This window comes from Pan paniscus, chromosome 9 (genome assembly GCF_029289425.2).
Source record: "Pan paniscus chromosome 9, NHGRI_mPanPan1-v2.0_pri, whole genome shotgun sequence".
Classification (NCBI taxonomy): Eukaryota; Metazoa; Chordata; class Mammalia; order Primates; family Hominidae; genus Pan; species Pan paniscus.
In genome coordinates this window covers 14,536,903-14,562,584 of record NC_073258.2, presented here as the reverse complement: position 1 = coordinate 14,562,584, position 25,682 = coordinate 14,536,903, and the positions used below count along the sequence as shown (strand labels likewise).

At 47.5% G+C, this 25,682-nt stretch overlaps 1 protein-coding gene and 1 long non-coding RNA gene across 21 annotated transcripts in view; one reads left to right on the top strand and one right to left on the bottom strand.

Moving 5' to 3' along the window:
- MICAL2 (microtubule associated monooxygenase, calponin and LIM domain containing 2) overlaps positions 1 to 25,456 on the bottom strand; it is a 270,478-nt gene extending 245,022 nt beyond the window's left edge. For 7 of the 20 annotated variants that reach the window (XR_003029112.4, XR_008954577.2, XM_055094134.3 and 4 more), the window contains exon 1: positions 5,698 to 5,876. The gene's annotated coding sequence lies outside the window, so the exon portion shown is untranslated. Of the gene's footprint in view, positions 1 to 5,697; positions 5,919 to 22,364 lie in introns of those variants that run through there. The other 13 variants (XR_008954575.2, XR_008954578.2, XM_014346717.4 and 10 more) reach the window with 3 other exon arrangements.
- LOC134731225 (uncharacterized) lies at positions 5,980 to 22,440 on the top strand. The gene is made up of 3 exons (XR_010113416.1): positions 5,980 to 6,099; positions 6,951 to 7,168; positions 13,012 to 22,440. It is a non-coding gene; the product is annotated as an uncharacterized LOC134731225 (long non-coding RNA).
- Positions 25,457 to 25,682: the final 226 nt, after the last annotated feature.

Here is a 25,682-nt window from a genome sequence, read left to right as displayed (position 1 = left end):
AAGACAGGCCACTGGAGCGTGGAACTTTTCCCTGCCTTGTCTTAGCACTCTGTGCCATTTTGTCTTCCCCTGAGGGCTCAAACTTCCTGAGTTAAAAAAAAAAATCAAAATCAAGAGCCTAACATTAGAAAGATTTCATCTGAGGGATAGCAAAGGAGGAAGTAGAAAGGGAAAGAGGGGCCAGGCGCAGTGGCTCACGCCTATAATCCCAGCACTTTGGGAGGCCGAGGCAGGTGGATCACGAGGTCAGGAGATCAAGACCATCCTGGCTAACATGGTGAAACCCCGTCTCTACTAAAAATACAAAAAAATTAGCTGGGCATGGTGGCCGGTGCCTGTAGTCCCAGCTACTCAGGAGGCAGAGGCAGAAGAATGGCGTGAACCTGGCGGAGCTTGCAGTGAGCCAAGATGGCCCCACTGCACTCCAGCCTGGGTGAAAGAGCGAGACTCCATCTCAAAAAAAAAAAAAAAAAAAAAAGAAAGGGAAAGAGGGTAGTATTTTCTAACTTTCAGAAAGTCGGGATATGTTCATCGTGGAAATAATGATCCAAGCAAATATCGAAATCCCAGTAGTGCTGGGGCTTTATCTGCATGTATAACCGTTCCAAATACATGTATAATTCTGTCTACCTCCTTCAAATTGGTTGAAAGAAGTCTTCTTTTTTAAGAAAATAAATATTTGGATTTTTCTTTATAAACATAAAATATTTGTCCTACAAAAATTTTGAAAAATAGTACTAAAAAGCAAAAGATAAAGGAAAAAATCAACTGTAGCACTGCCATCCAGAGTCAGAAGACTTAAAATTTTGTTAGATTTTGTCCTAGTGCAAAAGGCTAGGCCAGGCATAGTGGTTCATACCTGTGATCCCAGTACTTTGGAGGGTCAAGGCAGTTGAGTTGCTTGAGCTCAGGAGTTTGAGACCAGCCTGGGCAACATAGCAAGACTTTGTCTCTACCAAAAATAAAAAATAAAAATTAAAAGCCTGTCTGTGTTAAAAAGGAAAAAAAGAAAAAAAGCCCCAAACAAACCATGTCTTCATGTTGAGGGCTGTTCGCAGGGAAGGGCCATTACTGGATGGGTAAAAGACACCTATCGAGGTGTCCAGCACCCCTAAGGACATCTGGTGAGAGAACCAGGTGTGAAGTCCATTACCAAGAGAAGAAGGTACATCTTCTCCTGCCCTCCTAAACCTCCGGTCTCCTTCATTAGGTCACCCACAAATGTGCCAGTGGTGGTGCTAACTCTATAGAACAAATTCAGACAAGACACTTGAAGGTTATAAACACTTATTTTCCATCACGACCTGCCCCAGTTGTGGATGAATAGTGATTTGAAGAAGGCACCACAACTTTCCCAAGAGTAAGGCAGGTTAGAGAAGGCTCTGAAAGGCACAGGAGAAGCAGCACTGTCCAGAGACAGAAGGAAGAAGAAAAGATGAGTGGTCTCCACCAAGCCCAGGGCCAGGTTTCTGGGTCATAACATGGTCATTCCTGTGGCAGAATTCAAAGCTTGGACAGAAGTGACCTCAGTCTCCGTCAGCCCCACGCGTGACCTGTGGAGGCCGGTTGCTGATCAAGGCACAAACACAGCTGTCTCGGCTCCCCACCACAAACCAGCACAGTGAGGGGGAGCAGCAGATAGTTCTTCTATTATTTTAGGATGTTTACAGACTGACGCGTGCTGAGGAAACGTCCACACGTAAGCAAGTCATTTTTTTAAAACCTCTTATCTAAGCACCTGCACTGGTAGTCACACAAATCCGTGACTGGGTTCATCAATTCAAAGCACATTTCCTGAGTGGCTATGATACAACTGGACAAATGCTTATGGAGCCTCTGCGTGTCCCAGTCACGGCGTTCAGTGCTGAGGATCCAGCACAGCCAAGAGGTGGGCTCGTCTTAAGGTGCTCCCTATGTAGTAGGGGAGATGGGCAGTTAACACAGAGGGTAATGGCTAGAGAGGGGGCGCTTCTCTAAACTAAAACCAGGCATAAAAGGACCAACGGCCTAATGCGGCATACAAACTGGATCCTCGTTCAAACAAACCAACTCTAAAGGTCATTTCTGACACAATCAAGGATATCTGCATGTGGACAGGTGATGTCTAAGAAGCACAGTTAATTCTGTTACGTGCAGTAGTGAAGTGTGGTTATGCAAGACAATGTCCTTTTTAAAAGAGTTGTATACTGGATTATATAGAGGCCAAATGACATGACATCAGACATTTGCTTTAAAATATCTCAGGAATAAATATTCCTTTCAGAGGGAAAGGGAGAAAAAGAGAGAGAGGAAGCCAACCAGGCATAATCTCAATAACTGTGGAAGCTGGGTAATGAGTATATGGGGCTGATTATGCATTATGAGTTTGTGTATGTGAAAATGTTTGTAATATTTTTGAGAGAGGACTGCAATACATCCTGGTAGATACCCTCATGGACATAGCTCGCATAAAGGCTAAGGAAATACAGAGCAAAGAGCACGGAGGATTTGCAAAACCAGAAAATAAATCTGCCAAGTTTATGAGTGTTTTAAATGCCATTTCATAGTGAGGTGAGAAGACATGTTCATAAATAATTATGATATAGGGTGAGAAAGGGTAAGTACTGTAGCCCCCCTCATCTCAGGGAGATACATCCCAAGACCCCCAGTAAATGCCTGAAACCTTGGATAGTACCAAACCCTATATATGCTGTTTTTTTTTTCTATACATGCAGGAGCGACTAAGTTTTCTTTACAAATGAGGTACATTAAGAGATTACAACATTAATGATAAAATAGAACAATTATAACAATATACTATAATAAAAGCGATGTAAATGTGGTCTCCGTCTCTCTCAAAATACTATAATATTTTCAGACCATGGCTGACTGTAACCGAAACCTCGAAAGGTGAAACCGCGGATAAGGGAGATGACTGCGCAGCAGAGGAGCTGTGCCTGCCAAGCCTCCAGAGTGCAGAGACAGCCACAGGCTTTTCCTGCTTCCCATAGCATTTAATTCTCCACACTCAAACCGCACTCATACATGCTGTGTGATGCAGGCAAGTTGTAACCTTTTTTGTTGTTGTTGTTACTAAAGACAGCAGTCTTGCTATGTTGCCCAAGGTGGCCTTGAACTCCTGGCCTCACACGATCCTCCTACCTCAGCCTCCAAAGTGCTGGTTTTACAGGCATGAGCCACCACACCCGGCCAAGTTGTAACCTTTCTGGGTCTCAGCTTCCTCATCTGTAAAATGCAGTTAACCCCACTTCTTCAGAGGCAGAATGAAACAATAGAATGATGTAAAGAATGAAACATCTCAGCATGATGAACAGTATTCTCTTCTCTGACTCTTTAAAGAATAGAGACTGTTAGCCCTCAGAGGACATCTAGGATCAGCAATGTTTAACCAAGTTATTCTTTTACCCATACCACGTCCCGTCCTGCCAGAGCCAAGGCTTCCACCAAGAAGACAAGACCTCTATACTTCAGCAGTGGGAAGCAAAGGGGGCAGGCCCATGGCTGGGAGGCAAACCCAGGTGTGGGTGGAGAGAATAGAAACATACCCCAATTATAGGCAGAGAAGGAATCTGGGATCATATGGCTGCTCCTTGCAGCCTGGGAATGGGCCTCCAATGGCCACAGCCACAACCAGGCATAGTTCTTAAAAGCTGATTTATACTAAAGTATAATGGATTGGTATCAGTTTTCATGATTTTCATGACATCATGAAAATCATGACTTATCATGATTTTCTTTTGAAAGAGGAGATGAGCAGAAAGCCAGAGCCCTAGGCCTAAAGGAAGAAGGGGGTGGAGATAAAAGTGATGTCATGTTTTTATAGAGGTATGTTCAAACTGGATTTCAATTACCCCACAACCATAACACTACACCCCAACACCTGCCCCCCCACCCCCAAAAGCCCCACGAAACTAGAATCAGTCCTAAGGTAGAGGTTATTTCAGCTAACACAGTCCTCCTAGACTATACCAGAAGCCAGCTTCTCAGAGGTGAGGCCAGGTCAATGGTAGAAGCAGGCTTCCTTCCAAAATAGCACCCAATCCCTCCCCATAGCAATCTGGCCAACACTATCCACTACTCTTGACTAGGGGGAGGATAAGGGGTTTGCAGGTTGAACAACTTGGCTAACCTGGGTCACTTCAACTGTTTTGCCAAAGAAGCATCCCCTGAAATCCTGGTGGAGAGCATCTTTTCAGAGGCTGGAAGGCTCTAGTCAGCACGCGGTGGGGCCATAGTCCTGCACACAGCACGCCACTTCCCACAGCCATGAAACAAGAGCACTGGACTCACACTGACAGGGCCAGGACCTGGCTCAGACACTTGTTGTGTGACCTTGGGCACCTACCATACCTGAGCCTCTTTCCCCATCTCTAAAATGGGGAGGGCAAAACTCTCAGCGTTTTTGGAATAACCATGAAATTGGCTGCAAAAGCGCCACAAGACAGGACCTGTTGCCCAGTAGGCACTTAATAAATCCATCTTCTCTCTGCATGAAGAAAGTGAGTTCTTACGGTATTAGAGTCTCCAGGGCATTGCACAGGACTACCCTGGAGACCGGAGGCCCACTTGTTGGGTCGACTGCCACTGGGGAGGGGGAGCAGGACAGAGTAAGTGCAGGTGTCAGGGAACCTGGCACAATCGTTGGAGGGCCAATTCACCTCTGGCTTTTCTCCCGTGGGACCAGCCCACAAGGGGCCTGGCTGGTGACTTCATCCTTCACCAAAATCATTGTAGACTGTAGTTAACAGGCGACAATCACAGCAAGAGAGCCGGCGGGGCCCTACAGGCTTCCAAATAAAAGCTCTTTCTGCTTTAAGAACCCAGGCCTCAGAATAAACAATGTGGAAGGAGGCACACTACTCTGGTTTCCACATCCCCTCATCCCCATCCAGTAAAGGCCGTTCCCAGCTCTGCCAGTGAGTCTGGCGGTGAATAAAATTAACCCCACCTGCTCCGTCTGGCCCGGCAGCGGCTTAGACGCTGTGGGCAAGATCCCACCTCTCCCCGGGGCCAGCCAGGCACCTACAGGGTGGGTGCCGCGGACACCCTGCGGGGGTGCTCCTGGGCCTGGAGCGAGAGCGGGCTACTGGGGATGCGGGAGACGCGATGCAGAGCGGACAGTGCCGCGGCCCCTCGGACCACTGCCACGACCCCATCCCGACTGGGTTCCAGCCCGCGGCCAGCCAGGCCACTGACATTTGGCCCAACTTAACTTCCTGTTACTCAAGAGGGAGGGGACAAGGGAGGGGGAAAAGGGCGCCCAGTGAAGAGCTGGAACGGGGCGCGCAAGGCTCGGAGCCCCAATCCTGGGAAGTTTGGGGATGGTCTTCTGCCAGGTGACAGGCAGCACTGCAGGCGCGTCACTCCCACCCCGTTTTGGCGCTTGCGATTTTCTAGGCTTGGAACTGCAGGGTTTGGGTGTTGCGGAGCGGAGTAAGAGGTAGTTCGGCGTGCGGGTGGGAGGCTTTTATTGCGTTCTAATTGGTTCAGAGGCCGGCCAGGGCCGCCCCGGGCTTCGTCGCAGCGCCACCTGCTCACCGTGCGCCCCGCCGGGTGGGTTTGAGGCGGGGGATGCTGCTGCCGCACCTGACCCTCCCGGGCGTTGGACACGGCGCAGAGTCCAGCCGTGGCTGGCACGGTCCCCACCCGCGCCCGCCCGCCCTCCCCACCCGGAGGCCAGCGCCGCCCCCGCCTTACCGAAAGTCGCGCGGGCTGCCCGGCCCCGGGTCAGGCCTGCCTCGGCCCTGGCCGCGGGCGCAGCGATCGGGCCCCGCGGGCCACTGACAGAGCTGGGAGCGAGCGAGGCGGCCCGGCGCAGGCTTAGCCAGCCGAGCGCCTGCGGTTCTGCGCCGCGCGGTGGACCGGGCTGGGGAACGCCCCCGACAGCGGCGCGGCCAATGACAGGACAGCACGGAGCCCGCCCCGCCCCCGTGGGGCCGGCTGTCACCGCCGCTGCCGCCGGCGCACGTGGGCTGTAGCCCGGCCCAGAACGCAGGGAGTGGCCGGGCGCTCCCACCCTGACCCGCGCAGGTCGGAGACCAGGGGAGGGCTGCTGGGAGTGGGGCGTGGTGGCGCTGCGAGATGAAACCCCCGGTGTTGGTAAGCGGGTATCAAGGGAGCGGCGAGGGCCTGGGCCTCACGCTTCTTGGTCTAGGCGGCTGGAAAGCAAGCCACCGCATCCCCTTTTGGACATGGGGGAGCAGCATGGCACTTCTAGTACCGACTGTGTACGTCCTGTGGACCTCCCTCTTTGCTTGGTTCCTTGACCATCCTGAGCTTCCGCAAACCTCCTTGCTAGCTAATAGGATCTTCCCCTCACCTGGCCTTGCTTAGGCTAAAGCTAGTGGGAAGGGGGCGGTGGTGCAGACTACCTGTGTTACCTTGGTCAGATCACCTAAACACCCTCTACCTTTGGCTGTCAGTTCCCTATCTTAATCTCTGCTCTGCCCACCTTCCCGGGTTACCCTTACCCCCCACAGCTCCAGAGAGCAACATTCACAGACAACACAGTGTGAATGGAGTGGGGCCTAGTGAGCAATCAGAAGCACTCTGTAGACTATAACTACTGTAAAACACCTTGTGTTTAAACGGCTCTTGTAGCAGTTATCATGAAATGGGGATCTCCATGGGCAGGAACCATGTCTGACTCACCTCTGGAACCCAGGGCCCATCACAGGGCTTGGCCCGGTGTAAGCATCAATAAGTGTTCTTGGAACTGAGCTACCTAGGCAGAGGAAAACAGGCAGGCTTGAGCAGTGAGAAACAGTATTGTGGCTCCAGGCTGCTGGAATTTCCCCAGCACAAGACCACCTCCAGGAGACACCATGTTCCCTTGCCAGACAAGTGCAAACAGAACAGTTTGCCTCCCCAAACCTGCAGCTTATTATTATTTTTTCTCTACTCTACTTCTTGCCATGTGATCCTACTCTCAGCCCTTTGGTGTTTACCAGGTATTGTCCTACCTGGCAGCTCTCTTAGCTCTCTCTTCAGAATTCAATCAACTTCCTGTAGATGAACTTTCCAGCAAAAGCTGTTCCTGCCCAGTTTGCAAGGCCCAGTCAGCTTGTACTCTCCGAGGGCCAGCACTCCACTCTGATGGAAATCTGCCTGTGATGCCAGCCTGGGGAGTGCCCTTCACACGTGATCTCATCTAAGCCTGGCTTGACAGGTATGTATTGTATCATCATCCCATTTCACAGATGTGGAAACTGAGACCAGTGAGGTAAAGCAACTGGTCAAGATCACATGGTTAGTAAGTATCAGAGTCCGGATTTGAGCCAGATCTGGTTCCAGAATCTACATGCCTAAACACTATGTGCTGGGGCCTCTACAGCACTGCCCATGCCTCTAGGGTACTTGACAGGTCAAGTCTAACCCTGAAAGAGCTGCTCTAGGCCTGACCCACTCCCAGTCTATCCAAACAGTCTGTCAAGCTCAGGCCACGGCACTGTGAGGGAGAGGAGACTCCACTGGCCTGGCCCTACCTTATTTAGAAGAGTGATATGGAAAACCCAAGGCAGTGAGGAGCTTCAGGAAGCAGTGTTACATCTGTCCCCACCTTGACTGCACTGGACATAAAGCCTCTTGCTATTGGCCTGGACCTGAGACACCCATGTTGTGGACAGAGATGGAGACAGAGTCATTCATTCATTTAACAAACCCTACTGCGAACCAAATGTGGTTCCTGCACTCATGTAACTTATAATGCAACAGATGGATAATCAGAAGTATACAATGCTGTCCAGACATGGTGGCTTAGGCCTGTAATCCCAGCACTTGGGAGGCTGAGGTGGGCAGATCACCTGAGGTCAGGAGTTCAAGACCAGCCTGGCCAATATGGTGAAACCCCGTTTCTACTAAAAAACACAAAAAATGATCTGGGCATCATGGCACATGCCTATAATCCCAACTACTCAGGGGGCTGAGGCAGGAGAATTGCTCGTACAGCGAGACTCCATCTCAAAAAAAAAAAAAAAAAAAAAAGGAAGAAAAGGAAGAAGAAGAAGACCACAATGCTTTGGGAGCTGTATTCTTTATTACTCTCTTTTTTTTTTTTTTTTTACAGTTTTATCACCTTACCAATAGCACAACATTGTCCCTTCAGATTAAAACAAGCTTAATGCTATTTCAGGAGCACTGTGGGCCAACCAAGTTTAACAAAGATAGCATTGCTCAGCACAGAAGTTCAAGCAACTTAAAAATTCAAACTTACCAATGCATTCCCAGAACCTCTGCCTCCTCTCCCCTACCCTACTCCCAATCTTTTTAACTCAGGGGGCTCAGATAAGAAAGACTCTTGCTAGGTTGGTGCATCTGAGGGCTGAGAGGTGAGCTTTTCCTTGGATGCAGGGCAACCTGGGAACTGAGAAGGGTTAACTGCATGGAGGAAGATAAACCTGGGGACTTCTTGAGCCAGTGACCAGAGCCACTCACCACCTCACACAAGCCACCCTTGCTGACCATCTTCCTGGAGAGTGAAGAGGAATGGGTTAAGGATGTCACAACTCACCTTCCTCTGGACTAAGCAGTCACCATGGGATGTCCTGCTGGGCTGTGACTATGTCTAGGAATTATACAACTCAGCTCTTCAAATGAAAGATCTAAAGTTAGGGAAAACTTTAGAGGAATATTTATCTAATCCCTTACCTAGAAGATGAAAGAAAACAAGAGGCCAGGCATGGTGGCTCATGCCTGTAATCCCAGCACTTTGGAAAGCTGAGGTGGGTGGATCACTTGAGGTCAGAAGTTCAAGACCAGCATGGCCAACATGGTGAAACTCTGTCTCTACCATAAATATAAAAATTAGCTAGGTGTGGTGGCACACACCTGTAATCCCAGTTACTTGGGAGGCTGAGGCCAGAGAATTCTTAAACCCAGGAGGTAGAGGTTACAGTGAACCGAGATCACACCACTGCACTCCAACCTGGGCGACAGAGCAAGACTCTGTCTCAAAAATAGAAAAAAGAAAGAGAGAGAGAGAAAAAAAAGAAGGAAGGGAGGGAGGGAGGGAGGGAAGGAGGGAAGGAGGGAGGGAAGAAAGAATAAGGAAGAAAGGAAGAGAAAGAAAAGAAAAAGAGGCCGGGTACAGTGGCTCATGCCTGTAATCCCAACAGTTTGGGAGGCCGAAGCAGGTGGATCACCTGAGGCTAGGAGTTTGAGACCAGCCTGGCCAACATGGTGAAACCCCATCTCTACTAAAAATACAAAAATTAGCTGGGCATTGTGGTGTGCACCTGTAATCCCAGCTACTCAGGAGGCTGAGGCAGGAGAATCACTTGAATCCAGGAGGTGGAAGTTGCAGTGAGCCGAGATCACACCACTGCACTCCAGCCTGGGCGACAAGAGCGAAACTCCATCTCAACAACAACAACAACAACAACAACAACAAAAAAAAAAAAAAAAAAAAAAGAAGAAAGAAAAGAAAAGGAAAGAAACGGAGGCCCAGAGACAGAAGGATGCTTCTGATGGTCACAGAGTGAGTGAATAAGTGTGTTCCAGGCATGCAATGTCCCTTTCTCACTCTTAGCATGACAGACAAACTAACTCAATCTCTTTATGCGCAGGCTCAATAGTCTATATTTAATAGCCACCTCTTCCCCAGGCCACTTTTCCTGCTTGTGGAGGTTGTCTGGGAGATGCAGATGGCCACTTAGCATGAGAGGGAGGAAGAGAAGGAAGGCCCAGATTCATCCCTAAATATAGCTTCATCTCAGACGGAAGCAATGGCCTCCACAGCACTATGCACGCCTCCCCCTGAAAGAACCCAGCTGGTGCTCACGGGCATCATCGGTTATCCACCTGATGGTGTTCAGAGGACTGTGGGGGTGGCAGTTCTGGCTTCCTTTTATTTCCAGCCTAACAATATGCTTGAAGAGAGGTCAGAGTTGAACTAAGTGGACTCCTGATGAGAGATTTTCTGTAATGAAGCCAGGGTGCCCCTCAAGATATTTGAATGGCAGAGAAGACAGTTGCACCGGGCTCTGGATCTCTTCCTAGAGGCCATAGATTCCAGAGAAGGGCAAAACAGTGAGTGTGGTTCTCACTGGCTTCCTCCCCAAGCTGCTATCAAAGTGCTTTGGTCTTTCGGAAGGAAGAGGAAGGCTGGTATCTAGACAGAGTCCAGTGACCTGGTTAAATGATGAGAAAGGGCTGATTGGCCCCGGGCACCTTGGGAGCTGTGCTTGGGGGACTTTCTAAGCCAGGAAGTGGAAACATTTGTATCTCCCGCAGACAGACTCAGCAGTATGTGAGAAGCAAGATCCCTGGGGCCTTGTTCAAGCTCTTCATCATCTTCATAGTCCTCAGAACAAACCGCTTGTTCACGGATAACACATCTAAAAGTTTTCAAGGTCACTAAAAACTCATCAGGCCTACCACGCTTTAAGTGGCTTTTCCAGAGGTGGTTTAGAGAAAAATGGCACCGGTCTGGGACCTGCTGAAGTCAGTAATGCCCTCGGAGGCACCCCAGCACTTTGGGGAATGTGTGCACGTTGCCAGCAATGGTGAGAAAGTCAGTGCTGGAGAGCAAACAGCTGTGGCTGCAGGCAGGAGGTGACATCCCAGCCAGATGTAGCAACCAGAGCAAACAGAGATGGAGTGGGTGTGCAGAAGAGAGGGGAAGAAACATAGGTCATGTAAGTAGTCTAGCCTTAGCCCCAGATAGACTGGGGATTCACAGACAATTGTGAATTCCAGGGGCATAACATAATTCTGACCTCTAGAGATCAAACGATGCCACAAAACCCAGAGCACCCTCATGGCAGGCTGGGCCACACCTGCAGCCTGGGCAGATTCCTGTCCACATAAACCCGAAGCCCATTCCAGAACTGCTGTAACTGACGGATCTTGGGAGACAGCTTTCAACTTGTACTTCCAAACCCTTCCCAGAAGAGCTGGCTAGAGGCAAGGACAGGAATATTCTTCTCTGTTCTAGTCCAAGGAGGGAACTCAATCAAGTTCATCTGTCTATCTACCCATCATGTGTCCACCCCAGAAATATGTACAGTGCAGTTAGGCTGGAGGTGTCATAGCCAAGCCATTAATAGCACAGACTCTGAAGTCAAGATGACCGGGTTTGAATCCCAGTTCTGCCACTTATTAACTGTGTGACCTTGAGCAAGGGACTTAACTTCCTTGTGCAGCAGGTAGTAGGGGAATAGTAATGGGGAGATGCATGCTAGTACAGTGCCAGGCACATAATAAATCATATGTAAGGGTTTGTGAGTAAATATACTTGGTGATGATACCACTAAGGGTATAGAGAACTAGAGTCTGTAGGAGGCATCAATTCTGTAAGCAACTCCTGGTCAGGGACTTGCCTAGTCCCCAGCCTCAGACTTGTGTGTATGTTATAAAGGCAGGTACTATTTTCATCCACTCCTTAGAGATGAGAAAATGGGATTTTGGAGAAGTGAAACCACTGGCCCAGAGTCTCCTAGGGGCCAGCATCTGGCAAAATGTATCGAATTGGTGGACTTCCAAGCCCGTGCTCTTTACAATTCCCAATACTGCCTCCCCAGATCTATCTGGGGTGCTGGGGGACAGCAAGGAGGCTGAGGGGAGTGGGAAGACTTCACAGAGGTGGCATCCCTTCCACTGAGCCTTGAGAGATGAGTGGCAGGCAGATGGGAAGGAGTATGGTGAGTGCTCAGGACAGGCAGCAACTGAAACACGGAATCAGGGATGAGGGGCAGAGCCAGGAACTGCAAGAGATTCCTTCCTTCATTCATTGAGCAGATGCTGACTGAGTGCCTGCCATCTTCCATGCACTATTCTTAGTGGAGGGGATGCAGCAGGGAATAAAACATGAAAGTAATCCAAGATGAAGCTGGAGAGGTGGCAAGAACCACACAGGGGACTGTGGAAGCTAGTTGTTGTATGTGGAGGAGGGAATTAACTGGCCAGCTCCTCCATTCCTCCTTGTTTTGGTAACATCCCTGCCCTCCTGGCTACAGAACTGGACACAGTTCCCAGGCCTGGTGAAACATCAAGCCCCGATGGTGATCAGTCCAACAGCCAAGCGCCTGGTCCAAGCAGAATTCTTTAAGACCAGTGTGTAGATACACAGTGAGAGAGGCTCTCTTTCCATGAAACTTAGGGCTACCAACAATTGTGTGCCAGGTGCCATGGAGGAAACCTGACCACAAGAAGAGAAAGAGAGAAAGAAACTCCTATAACTGAAGACTGCAGGGGTGAAAGCTCCAGCCACCTTACTCTGCAGTTGTCTCAGCTCTGCCCTCCTCTCTGTCAGCTTCTCTTCAGACTGGTTTTCCTCATGGTAGCAAGTGTCATTGCTCTCACTGCCACACGCTTCCTTATCCAAAAGAATATTTCTGGCCCAGCATTCCAAGCATGGTCCTGAGCTTCATCGGATTGGAGTGGGTCACATGCCCAGTTGAACTGGTGCCATAGCCAGAGGAATGGAATGTGCTGATTGTCCATGCCAGTCAAGGCCCCCTCCTAGAGCTGGGGTGGACTCAGCTTTCCTGAGACACCTGGGCTGCATGGGAGAGGGGGAACACCTGAGTGAACACTGAGAGCAGTTAGGAAGGGAGGAAGGACATGTATACATATGTCAGGTAGATCTAGCACAGGCAGTTGATTTCCATATATGCCACTGGCTTTCTAATGCAAACATCTCGGACTCTGCCTGAGGGTTCTCCCCTAGCCTCAGCAGTAAGCTCAGCCAATGCACAGGGCAGACCAGAAATACAGGTGATTTAACACCACAGGGAGCAACCTTCAACACAGTGTGGGCGAGGGTTTGTGGATATATACCCCCAATTTCTCACCCTTCCGGGTAAGACATCTTAAAGGTGAGTTCTCTATCTCTAGCTCTGTCTCAGAGAGCCCCAGCAGGACTGGGCTCCAGGTCTCACAGCAGTAACCTGTATTGGCTTCCTCCTGCCACTTCTCCATCACACTTCCCCGGTCCCTCACTGGTGCTTCCTGGGGTTACTTCCCAATAAACTGCTGACATTCAGACTCTTATCCCAGGGTCGGCTTTTGCAGGAACCCACGTGAAGACAGGAGCAACTCATCTGCGCCCTTGGCTTTAAAACTCTTCAGGAGGCTCCTCCGTGTGGTATGCAACATTGTAACCTCAATGCACATTGCTTAAACAGCACCCAGCAGGTGGGAGGTGTCAGGAAATGTTTGTTGAAAGAATAAAAGGAAACTATTTAAAAACAAACAAAAAATAGACTAGACAAGTGCTTGTACCACCCAGCAACTATTTCGCTAATGAGCCTGAGCCCTAGTTATAGACCTGGGCCCATATGAAATTTCAGAGGAATTTATGCTTTTTACCTCTGGGAAAGTCACATCATCCTGACCTCCTCCCGTATTATCCCCTCCCCACCCCTACTTTCACACATCAGCCCTCACATTAAGCTGCTCTCTAAGTGCAGTACATTGTGTAGTAGATTAATACTTTTAAATGAAAATTAAATTCCTACCTACTTTTCTCTTAAAAGCTTTCTCCTAGGAACAGCTTAGATGCCAAGAGACAACCTAGGGCAGCACTAGCTCTGATTGGTTCAGAAGGGGTGTTCTCCTCCTTTTCAGGTGAACGAGGTCCACAGGGGCATTCCAAGCATTACTGTGATGGAACCAAGTTCCCAAATAGAAAAGCCCAAACCAGCTTCACTGGTCAAATTCCCTTGAAAAGAGTTCAACCTCCAACAACCTGGATTCCAACATGTGTGCTCCCTAATGGTGTGAATTGGAGCAAGCCAGTAGATGGAGATAATAACCCTGTGTTTGTAAGATCAGAGCATAGATCAAATAAGATGGCATATGTAAAGGCTCTCAATTAATGTTAGTTGCCTTCCCTCCTATTTATAAGTGTGGTGGCTTTGTATTATAACAACTTGCTAAGCTAGACCTGTTTTCCAGAATTTCCTTTCCTGGATGGTTCTGAATTAGGACTGGCCATAAGGGATATTTGCATGAGATCAGGAAGGATTTTTTTCTTTTTTTTTTTTTTTGAGACTCCATCTCACTCTGGTGCCCAGGCTGGAGTGCAGTGGTGCGATCTCAGCTCACTGCAACCTCTGCCTCCCAGGTTCAAGTGATACTCCTGCCTCAGCCTTCTGAGTAGTTGGGATTACAGGCATGCGCCACTGCAGCCAGCTAATTTTTGTATTTTTAGTAGAGACAGGGTTTCACCATGTTGGCCAGGCTGGTCTCAAACTCCCTACCTCAGGTGATCCACCTGCCTCAGCCTCCCAAAGTGCTGGGATTACAGGCATGAGCCACTGTGCCCAGCCGTAGCAAGCAATCGTTGCGCCAGATCAGCACAGGTCACCAGGCAACACTGCCACTCATGTGTTGCTGGCATGGGGCAGTTGCCAGGCTTCCAGCTCCTGCAGCTCACGCAGATTCTCCTCCTTCAGCTTTGCTGAATCTAGGGCCAGGTGCGGGTTCACTTATTTGGTGAAAGGTGCAACCTTCTTCTAAGGGTCACCACATCGTCCAAGTTAGAGGTGATGAGAAATAGACATGAATTCCACCTTCTCCTCAAGGGATCCATTTGTCCAAGTTTCAGCTGGCTCTTGATTTGCCCCTCTTCACATCGGGTTTTCTTCTCACCTGATGACCCTGTGGATCTACAGCAATTCAAGTCCACAAGTAAACACTGAGGCAACAGCTTTCTGTGATCTCTTTGTCAGCTCCCACAATTATGTGAACTCTAATCCCTATAGTAATTCCCTCTTCTACATATTAATGGTCTTGCTTCCCTGATCAAACCTTAACTGATACAATAGGTAAATAGAAACTGCCGTTTTTCAGGCACCTACAATGGGCCCATATATTACCTTATTTATCTTCACAACATCCATATAGCAGGCTGAGATTTTTAACCCCATTCTACACTTGGGGAAACCAAAGACCAGGGTGGTTAAGTCATAGTAACAGGCAGAACTAGCATTCAAACCCTGATCTGTCCATCTCCTGAGCCTCAGCTCTTGTCAATTAGTCACTCAGTCACTCTGAAACTTATCACAAGCACATATCTCATTAGCAGTAAAACTACTGCAAATGTGATATATACTTATTAGAAATAGGAAAAACTTTTAGATATATCCAAAGACATTGCCAAAGAAGTGGCAAAAACAAAAAAAAGGAGGCCATCCCCCCCACAAAAGATATTAAAACACAGATGAAAGGAAATGAATTGTAGACTTGCTGGTCATCAGGTAAGTGGCAGATTGGGCAACCTGGTTTAGGCAATATCTCAAGTGCAGGGGTCTGGTCCTTCTGTATAAGGGCAAGGCTGAAAAGAAATTTGACTTCTGGCAGAAATGCAATAGTTGTTTCTCTGCACAGTTTACCACTCAGCATTCTTCCCGCTGGCCAACAGTCTCTGACAGTCCAACTGGGAGAAAATCAAAGAAGCCATTGAGTGAAGGCTGTGCTGGGTCTGTGCCCGAGAGTCACAGGATCCCAGAACAAAGTGGGAAGGCACGAGCCACCCCGGCCTTCTAAGAATGCCTGAGCGGCCAGCCCTCGAGGTTTTCTATTTCCCTAAGGACCAAGGGAAGCATCTTAGAACAAGGCTATAGCTGCTCTGTTGACAGCAGAGAGCAAAGCAAATTTATGTTGCATGGCTCACTGTGGGCAGAGGAGGGGGAATGGGAACTGGAAGAGGGGCAGAGGGAGGACCAGGAAAGAGATGGCATGAAACATCACCCTATGGATCCAGCCTGTCTGTCCGTTCCTCCCCCATCCCTCCTGATCTCGGCTTCAGGCTTAGTGCTACCCTTGTAAAAGGCCCTCCCTGTTCCTTTCCACCCAGTGAGAAGACTGTACTACAGGTCACCACCTTGGGAAGTCTTCCTTATTGCCCCAGTTCATGCTCCTTTCACATTCTGCAAACAGACTCACCCACGTCCCCGTGAAGTTTCACATCCTCGCTAGTGGTTGCTTACATGCCTATGACATCTCCTTCAGAGAAGCGCCCTACCTCTAACATCTTTTCCTCCTTGTATTAAAAATAGGCTTTATCTTTTTTATAATCAAAGCTGTGCCCAATCAAAAAGGTCAATCAAAAGGAATAATGTAAAAATAAAAAAAGACATTCTCATTATCCAGGGATTGGGGCCATTACACCTTGGAGAATATGGATCAATTCACATTATCAACATATGTACTTATGAAATCTTGTAGCTGTAGAGGCCAGATGAGAGGGTTAAGGGTTTGGGCGTTGTAGTTAAAGCAGCTTGGGGTGGAATCTCAAATCTAGCTGTATGACCTGGGATAAGTGAGTCTCTCTGATTCTCAGCTTCCTCTTTCATCAAATAGGGGTAGTGAAGTTGTTATAAAGTTGTCATAAAGTTGGCCAGGTGCGGTGGCCCACACCTGGAATCCCAGCACTTTGGGAGGCCAAGGTGGGCAGATTATTTGAGGCCAGGAGTTCAAGACCAGCCTGGCCAACATGGTGAAACCATCTCTACTAAAAACACAAAAATTAGCCAGGTGTGGTGGCACACACCTATAATTCCAGCTTCTCGGGAGGCTGAGGCATGAGAATCTCTTGAACCTGGGAGGCAGAGGTTGCAGTGAGCTGAGATGATGCCACTGAACTCCAGCCTGGGTAACAGAGCAAGACCCTGTCTCAAAATAAAATAAAATAAAATTCAAAGTAAAGTCACAGTGTTGTACAACCACCACTATCTGATTCCAGAACATTTTTCTTTCTTATATGGGAGCTGCTTCACACATAGTTTCAGAACATTTTTATCACCCCAAAAGGAAACCCACGCCCATTAAACAGTCACTCCACTCCCCCTTCCTCATAGTCCCCAGCAACTGCTAATCTGCTTTCTGTCTCTATGGAAAAATCACTATCTTTTATCTTCAGACTTTCTCTCTCCTTTAGTTTTTCCTGCAGCATTAATTGTAGTCAAACTTCTCTCATCAAACCGAACTTTAAAAAGGAAACAAATCACAAAAAGAATGAAAAAAGATGTGGCACATCTACTTGAGCCACTGGCCCTGTCTCTTACCATCAAACTTCTTTAAGAGTGATCCATCCATGCTTTTTCTCTCTGCATCCTCCAGTTTCACTCACCCTAAACCCTATAAGCTGGCTCTTGTTAGGATGCCAGAGCCCTCCTAGTGGTCAAATCCCTGTTATAGAGCCAAAAATACTTTTGGCTTTTAACTTCCTTAATTTCTTTGCATCACAGGACACAGTTGACCACCCCTCTTTGAAACTCTCTCTTCCTTTTTCTTTTTTTTTTTTTTTGAGACAAGGTCTCACTCTGTCACCCAGGCTGGAGTGGCACAATCTCAGCTCACTGAGGCAACCTCTGCCTCCCCGACTCAGGAGATCCTCCTACCTCAGCCTCCCAGGTAGCTGGGGCTACAGGCATGCACCACCACACCTATTTTTTTTCTTGATTTGTAGAGATGTGGTTTTGCCATGTTGCCCAGGCTGGTCTTGAACTCCAGAGCTCAAGTGATCCTCCTGCCTTTTCATTCCCAAGTATTGGGATTGCAGGTGTGAGCCACTGCGCCCAGCCATCTTCCTTTGTTTCCCAAACACCACTGCTCCACCTCAATTTTCCATGCCATAAGAGCTTCTCTTCCTGCTCTTCTCCCTCGATGTCTCTCCTTGAGTGACCACATTCCTCACCCCTGTCTCAGCTATCATATGGGCACTGGAATTCCAGCTGTCTCCCAAATTCCAAATTCATGTTCTTCTGCCCTTGGATGTTGCTCCCTGGATGCCTTCAACACATCTCAAAGTCAGCATGTCCAAAGTGCATTGTCCAAAACCCTCTTAATGATCTATATTCCAAATCTCACTGATGGTATCACCATCCACCCCATTTCCCGAACTGGAATTCTTAGTGGTTCTTCTGTGGTTCTGTGGTTTCTCTCTTTGTCTAAATCTTCTTTTCCAGTTGGTTAACAAATCCTTTAAATTATAGTTCAGACACATCTCTTGAATCCCCTCCCCACTATTCATCCCTATTGTTGCTGTCTTAGTTTAGGTTCCCAATATCTCTCCTCTGAACAACTACAATTACCTTTTTAAAAGAGACTGAGTCTCATTCTGTCACCCAGGCTGGAGTGCGTGGTGCGATCATAGCTCAATGCAGCTTCAAACTCCTGGGGCTCAAGTGATCCTCCCACCTCAGCCTCCTGAGTAGCTAGGACTACAGGCATGAACCACCACATCCAGCTAATTTCTCTCTCTCTCTCTCTCTCTTTTTTTTTTAATACATAGGGTCTCGAACTCCTGGGCTCAAGTCACACTCAGATTGCTCCTTCCTATTTTGCTCTCCCTAGCCTTTTCAAGCAAACCTCCATTTTAGCATTTGTCACAGTATGGTCATTTACCTGTCTCCTATCCTCTTGCCTTGGCATGCAAAGCACTGGGATTACAGGTGTGAGCCACTGTACACAGCCTATACACCTTTTTAAAAAATTCATGACCAGGCTCATGCCTGTAATCCCAGCACTTTGGGGCCGAGGCAGGAGGATGGCTTCAGCCCAGGAGTTCAAGATCAGCCTGGCCAACATAGCAAAATGCCATCTCTATTAAAAATACAAAAAAATTAGATGGGCGTGGTAGTGCACGCCTGTAGTCCCAGCTACTCTGCAGGCTGAGGCATGAGAATCGCTTCAACCTGCAAGGCAGAGGTAACAGTGAGCTGAGATCTCGCCACTGCACTCCAGCCTGGGTGACAGAACGAGACTGTGTCTTAAAAAAAAAAAAAAGAAAGAAAAAAAGTTACATGTTTTTTCCATAACTGGCAGAGTGGCATCTTAAAATACAAAAGTCATGTTATCATTCTCCTACTTAAATACCTCTACCTCCTACAAAATACAGCAACTCTCCTCTGTCTAGCCCTGACTACCTCCTCACCCTCATCTCCCTGCAGGATCTGTTACAAATCCTCCATTCTCTACCACGGCCTTCTAGATGAGACTGCCTCCAATTTCTGGCCCCAGAGGTGGGGCACATGACTAGATTAAGCCATCAGCAGTCTCCACCTCTGTGGCCCCAGTCATTGGCTCAGGCCCAAACCAGAGCCAATGAAATGCAATGCTAGGTTTTTGAGATATAAGAACCTCAGACCTCTTCTTTGCACTGGATGTGAGGGAAGCAGGAACAGAGATTGGAACTGCTGCATCTTGCAACCAATGGGAGACTTAGAATGCAACCATCACTGGGAAAAAAGGAAAACGTTATCCTGGTGACATCTTTTGAGACCTGGATCAAACCCTTTCAAGAACCATATAGCCTTTGACCATCTTTTAAAAATCTAATGTAAGCCAATACACAACTCCCTTCCTTTATGGTAGACGCATCGGTGCCTGGTAGACGCAACTGGCAGTCATAACTTAAGCATACCCTGAGAACGACCCTGTGTAACAGACGCACCTGAATGTGTGTTTAGAGTTCTGAGCTAAGGAATCCCAGAGTGGCCAACCCGGAGACTCATTCCTTAACTATGAGGAACATCTGAGCGCCCCCAGCCCAGCCACAATTCCATACATGGGATCCAGGCCCTTTTGAGGGGTTAAATGCAGTTTGTCAAGTGGAGGTTTTTAGGGGGAGGGTGTTAAGTGAGAATGCTATGTAAACTGCATGGTTTCGCAGCATGTGGTTCTTCTGCCCAGTCCGCCACCACTGGACTCTCTTCCCTGTTTGTGAGCCTCAGTAAAACCCTATGTCTCGTTTGCTGGCTCTGGGTCTCTTCTTCAGCCCCTTGAGGCTGGTGCCATCTCTCTGGGAGTTGATAGGGGTTTGGCACAACACCTTACCCACTTCATTTTCTATTCTTAAGATAGTTTAAGCTAGGCTTTGTGTTGTTACAAACCAAACTCCCTACTCATTACCCTTGAAGCCAGTGTTTCCCAAATGTTGCTGAACATTAGAATCACCTGGAGAGCTTTTAAATCCAACTGCCATGTCAATTAAGTCATAATATCTTGGGGTGGGAGGCAGGAATTGGTAGTTTTGAAAGATCTCAGGTAATTCCAGTGCATGGTGAAATTCGGGAACCACCGCTATGAGCAAAGTGAGCTGCTTCCCCTGGGCTTCCCTAGCCCCCGCCACCGATTTACCAGAGCTCTTCTTATGCTATATTGCAGGCCTGCCTCCCATTTTGGACTCTGAGCATGTCAACAGCGGACTCATGTCTTTCTCTTGTCTTGCACATGGTAGGCCTCCAGTAAGTGTTAAATAATGAAGAAATGAATGAATCAATAAATGAGACAGGTCCATGCAACGTTCTTGTGTATTTTTTCATTCAAGGTACCTTGCAATGGGCATAAGGTGGGGAAAAAGGTCTAAGAGCGTACCTTTGCCCAAATCCTGGTGATCCAGGGCAAATACTTTGCTATTCAGTGCCTCCTTGTCCTCATCCATAAAATGTAGATAACAATAGCACTTACATCACAGTGATGTTGTCAGGCTTCCATAAGTTAATACATGTAAAATTCTTAGAATGTTGTTTGTTATGTAGCAAGCAATGAGATGGTAGAGACTGAGTATAGATGGTTCCTTGCAGAATCGCTTATGACTGGAAGGGGCACACAGTGGGGGAAGAAGCAGAATAAAGAGTAGTTTGTAGTACTTTCATTTTTAGGCTGCAAGCCTTGAGCATGTTTAGAAGCTAAAAGGAAGAGCTAGGTGAAAGGGGGAAACTGAGGTGTGGAGAGAAGCAGATTCAATACCCAATAGAGCCAGATCTGCAGTAGATGGGGAGATGGGTCTGGAGAAGAGGGGACAGGACGAACCAAGGACCAGAGGGGTGTGGAAGCCTCAAGACAAGAGGAATCACAGAGAAGACAGATGCACAATATTCACAACTGTGTGTGCTCTGGGAGTTGCTTTGCTTCTCGTGCAGTTTGTTAAATTAGGTGAATTTCATTCAGGTGGCTGGAAGTTTACTGCACTGGGGTGGAGAACCAATTACTGCTTGCTGGCAGAACAAAAGACTTGTAAAGTTCTGCTGGACTTGCCCTGCCCACAGTGGCGACAGCACACAATCAGGTGCTTTCGGAGCCACCTGAATAGAACCTGTTATTTGGACCCAGGCCAGGTGAAGGCCTTACTGTTTCGTATTATTCATCACAGAGCATTTCGATCTATTTTAAAGGAACTCTTTTCCTGCCTGAGAGGAAAGCACTTCTCTATGAAGACCACAACTTTATAACAAGAATCGTTGTCATGGAACTTTACCTGCGGAGTGTTTGTTATTCAGAGCTTATTGTGCTTATAAGTTTGTCAGCAGAATGGTTAGAGGTCTCTTTACTATTTTAGATAGTAAGTTTCTAGCCAAGAATGTCCTTGAACACTCCTCCACCCGTCCCAGCTCTGTCTCCTTATCTGTAAAAGAAGGGCATGGGCCTGCGGGCCTGCCTGCTTCCTTCCTCCCTCCCTTTCATCAACATGTGTTTGAGCTCCTATCATAAGAGGGAACAATGTAGGTACTCTGCAGAGATAAACAAAACCTGATTCGGCGCTTGTCCCTCCATCAGAGAATTAGCAGTTTTGCAGGGAAATTATAACCAGTCACTCTGTTGTAGCTGAGTTTTTCTTTTTCTTTTCTTTTTTTCTTATTTATTTATTTTTTTGAAACAGTTTTGCTCTTTCGCCCAGGCTGGAGTGCAGTGGTGTGACCTCAGCTCACTGCAACCTCTGTCTCCTGAGCTTAAGCAATTCTCCTGCCTCACCCTCCCGAGTAGCTGGGACTGCAGGTGCCTGCCACCACACCTGGCTAATTTGTGTGTGTGTGTGTGTATATATATATATATAAAATATATATTATATATAATATATTTATATATAATACATTATATTAATATATTATAGATCTATAATACATTATATTAATATATTATAGATCTATATTATATTAATATATTATAGATCTATATTATATTAATATAGATCTATAATATATTAATATATTATACATATATAGAGAGAGAGTTTTGTTTCTTTCTTTCTTTGTTTTAGTAGAGACAGGGTTTCACCATGTTGGCCAGGCTGGTCCTAAACTCCTGACCTTGTGATCCGCCCGCCTCGGCCTCCCAAAATGCTGGGATCACAGGTGTGAGCCACCTCGCCCAGATGTAGCTGAGTTTTTCATCACCTCTCATTTAAATCCACTTTCAGTGGATTCCCAGTCGATCGCTCTGACTTCACTCATTTTTCTGCCCACTACCTGCCAGAAGGATCTTTCTGAAGCACTTGTCCAGTGTGAATGCTGCCCTCCAGCCCACAACATGACAGACAGTTCCTTTGTTTTCTTTACTCACGTGCTGCTCTCCTCATCCTCTGTGTCTGGCGAACTCCTCATCCTTCAAGCCCAGTGCCATGCTTTCTCGGTACTCACCCTCTCAGCAGAATGGACTGTTCCTTCCTCCTGTGCTGTCTCTAGCCTTTGCAAGCACATCCCCGTTTGAGCATTTGTCACAGTGTGATCATTTACCCGCCTCCTACACTGGGGAGGGCCGGAACTTCATTAGTCTTGGTACCTCAGTGCTTGACCCTTAGTGGGTGATGAATTAATGATTGTGAAGTCATTGAGTGTCATATATGAGAAATAGACAAAAACACCCCTCCTTTTCCCCTCCCAAGCCATAACCAGGCTACTGGGGGAATCCTGCAGACCAGGCACATGGGGGATTTTTTTTCCCTAATGTTTCATTTTCTTTCTTTCTTTTTTTTTTTTTTTTTTGGAGATGAGGTCTCACTATGTTGCCCAGGCTAGTCTTGAACTCCTGACCTCAAGTGTTCCCCCAGCTTCAGCCTCCCAAAATGCTAGGATCACAGGTGTGAGCCACCATGCCCAGCCATGCTAATATTTCAAACATAAGGAAACAAAGTATGACACCGCAAACGCTCATGCGCCGGCCATCCAGCTTTCATGAATCTTCTCCGTTTGCCATATCTGCTTCAAATATTTTCTTCCTTTAAAGACATAAACATAGTTAATGCACACTCTGTGCCCCATAGGGATCCATTCCCTTTCTCTGGAATTTGGTGTTCATCATTCTAATGCGTGTTTTTACACATTTACTACAAAGGCGTATGTTTCTAAACAATGTTTTATACTTTTAAAAATGTTTTTAAACATCTTACCTTCATGAAGACTCCTGTATGTGACGTTACAATTTGATTTTCCTGTCAATGTTATCCAGATACATATGAGCGTCTTTCTGTTCCCTGACTTCTGCTCCAATGTCTGTTTGTCTATTTGTGTGGTGATTCTTTAACATCAGTGCCTTTATAATGGATTTTAATAGCTGGCAGGCTAAGTCTCTCCTCCTTGTTCAAAGTAATTTAAGCTATTCTCTGGCCTCTCTTCCATGTGAATTTTAGAATTAGCTTGTAAAGCTTTGTGAAATTGCTTATTGAAGTAGGCATTTCATTCAATGCATATATTACTTTGAGAGGAATCCTCATCTTTATGGTACCACATCTTCCCCTCCATGCACCTGGTAAGGCTCTCCAGCTATGGAGACCTTTTGTGTGGGATGTGGCAGTGCACCCCAGGGCATCATTCCCAAGGCATCCCCAGCAGCAGAACAAAGAGCCTCTGAGAGACCTCTCACTGCGTGTGAGCAGAGTCCAGCCAGCAGGAACCAACTGCCAAAGTGAGGCCAACCCAGAGATGGCAAATAAGCTGAACGCACGATTTCTATCACCTCCAAATTCCACTTGCAGCAGATACTGCTAATCCATCCTAGTGCTCTCTTCCTCCAAACCCAAAGCCCTCAGCCTCCTTTCTCACATGGCACTTCAGGCAGTCCCCTAAATAAGTCAGGCACACCAAGTGAAACCTCTGTGCACCCAGCCTAAATCTCACGAAGCAGACAGGCATTTTCTGGGACCCTATGACAACCCAACACTGATGGCTCTGAGGGGACTTCATGGGCCTGCATGGGGCTCTGAGCCTACCCTGTTCCACAGGCACAAGTGCAGGCACATCAGATGCACACTCTCCTCACCATTTTAAAGATTGCTTCCCCAGGGAGAAACAACTGATTTCAGGCAAACCAATGAGCCGAAAAGGCTGAATGGAGAAATATTTTGCTGGGGGAACTGGTGTTGACTTTTCATTCCAGCCACCAGGCTACTCTGAGTTTTTCAATGTGCAGAAGGCCTTCACAGCTGGTGCCTGAATGCCTGGCGGTAGAAGCTATTTATGTCTCCTTCCACCTCTTTTGGAAACAAATAATTACCATGTATTACAATAAAGATCACAACAGAGGTCTGTTTAGGGATCTCTGCCTTGCTCCCTTCTGTACCTTTTGTCCCAGCACGCAGTAGACACTTACCATATCCTGATGCAGATTAGAGCTCAGCAATGTTTGATGAGTGTCACGTGTCAAGCCCTGGGTTAAAGGATACTTTGTCCTACTTTGTCTGCACCACGGTGGTGGGTAAAATCTCCATGTTGCAGGTGAGAAACAAAGGCTCAGGGAAATAAAATGACTACTCCAATCAGGGCTACTTAACTACTCAATGACAGGCTTGTGAGCCAAGATCTACCCACCTGTGATGGTGGAATCTAAGTTCAGTGCCACCTGCTCATTGCTGCCTGCTAAGGAAGGGAGGAGAAAAGGGAGGAAGGAAGGAAAGGAAGAGGAGACAGAGGGGCAGGGACAGATCATAGAAGGAAGAGAGGGAAAGGAGGAAGTTGAGAAAGAGGGGAAGGGAGAGAGGAGGGCGTGAGGGAAACTGGTGGTGGTGGAGGCTCCAAACCTGCCTTCCTCTTCTCTCTCCCGGAATCTGCGTCCTGGGGGAGGTCCTATGAATCTGGAAGCCCATTCCAGACTGATCTTGTATTTCCCTTGCAGTAAGAAGAGGAGGAAGAGGAGGAAGCTTAGGAATCCTCTCTGAAGGGGACATGGTTCTTGGAGGCCTGATTTGTATTGGGGAGAATCCTGAAACCAATCACTGAGGGAGCACTACCCTTTATGATGGGGATGGAAAAGCCACAGCAACCCTATGGCCTCTAGTTTTGGAGAGGGACTCAGCTAAAGACCGAAAGAAGAACTGAAGAGTTTAATTTGGTTAAACATAAATAAAAATAAAAACATCTCTAGAATATAGAAACTATCTCTAGAAGTCCAGGTGTTGTGGCTTACACCTGTAATCCCAGCATTTTGGGAGGCTAAGGCAGGTGGATGACCTGAGCTCAGGAATTTGAGACCAGCCTGGGCAATATGGCAAAACTTCGTCTCTGCCAAAAACACAAAAAATTAGCCGGGTGTGGTGGTATGCACCTGTTGTCGCAGCTACTCGAGAGGCTGAAGTGGGAGAATTGCTTGAGCCTGGGAGGCAGAGGTTGTAGTGAGCCAAGATTGCGCCACTGCACTCCAACCTGGGTGAAAAAAATAAAAGAAAAACTATCTCTAGGGGTGGAGCTCTGGGGAATGTTTTCTCTGTTCAAATGTTCTACCAAGCAGATGTATTACAGTGGATGTGATTGCCTTTAATTTGCTTGATTTGCTGGACATCGTTCAAAGGTCATCCCCAGGTATCAGTGGACGGATAGGAAGGAAAGTGTGTGCACTGAGGGTGTGGCTGTGGGCCCTGCAGGGGAGGCACCACAGGGAGGGGCTGGCACTCCTATGGGCTCAGACGCTCAGGTGAGTTGCCCATTACATAAGGTGCATTGCTAGGGCATTAGCTCAGCCAGGAA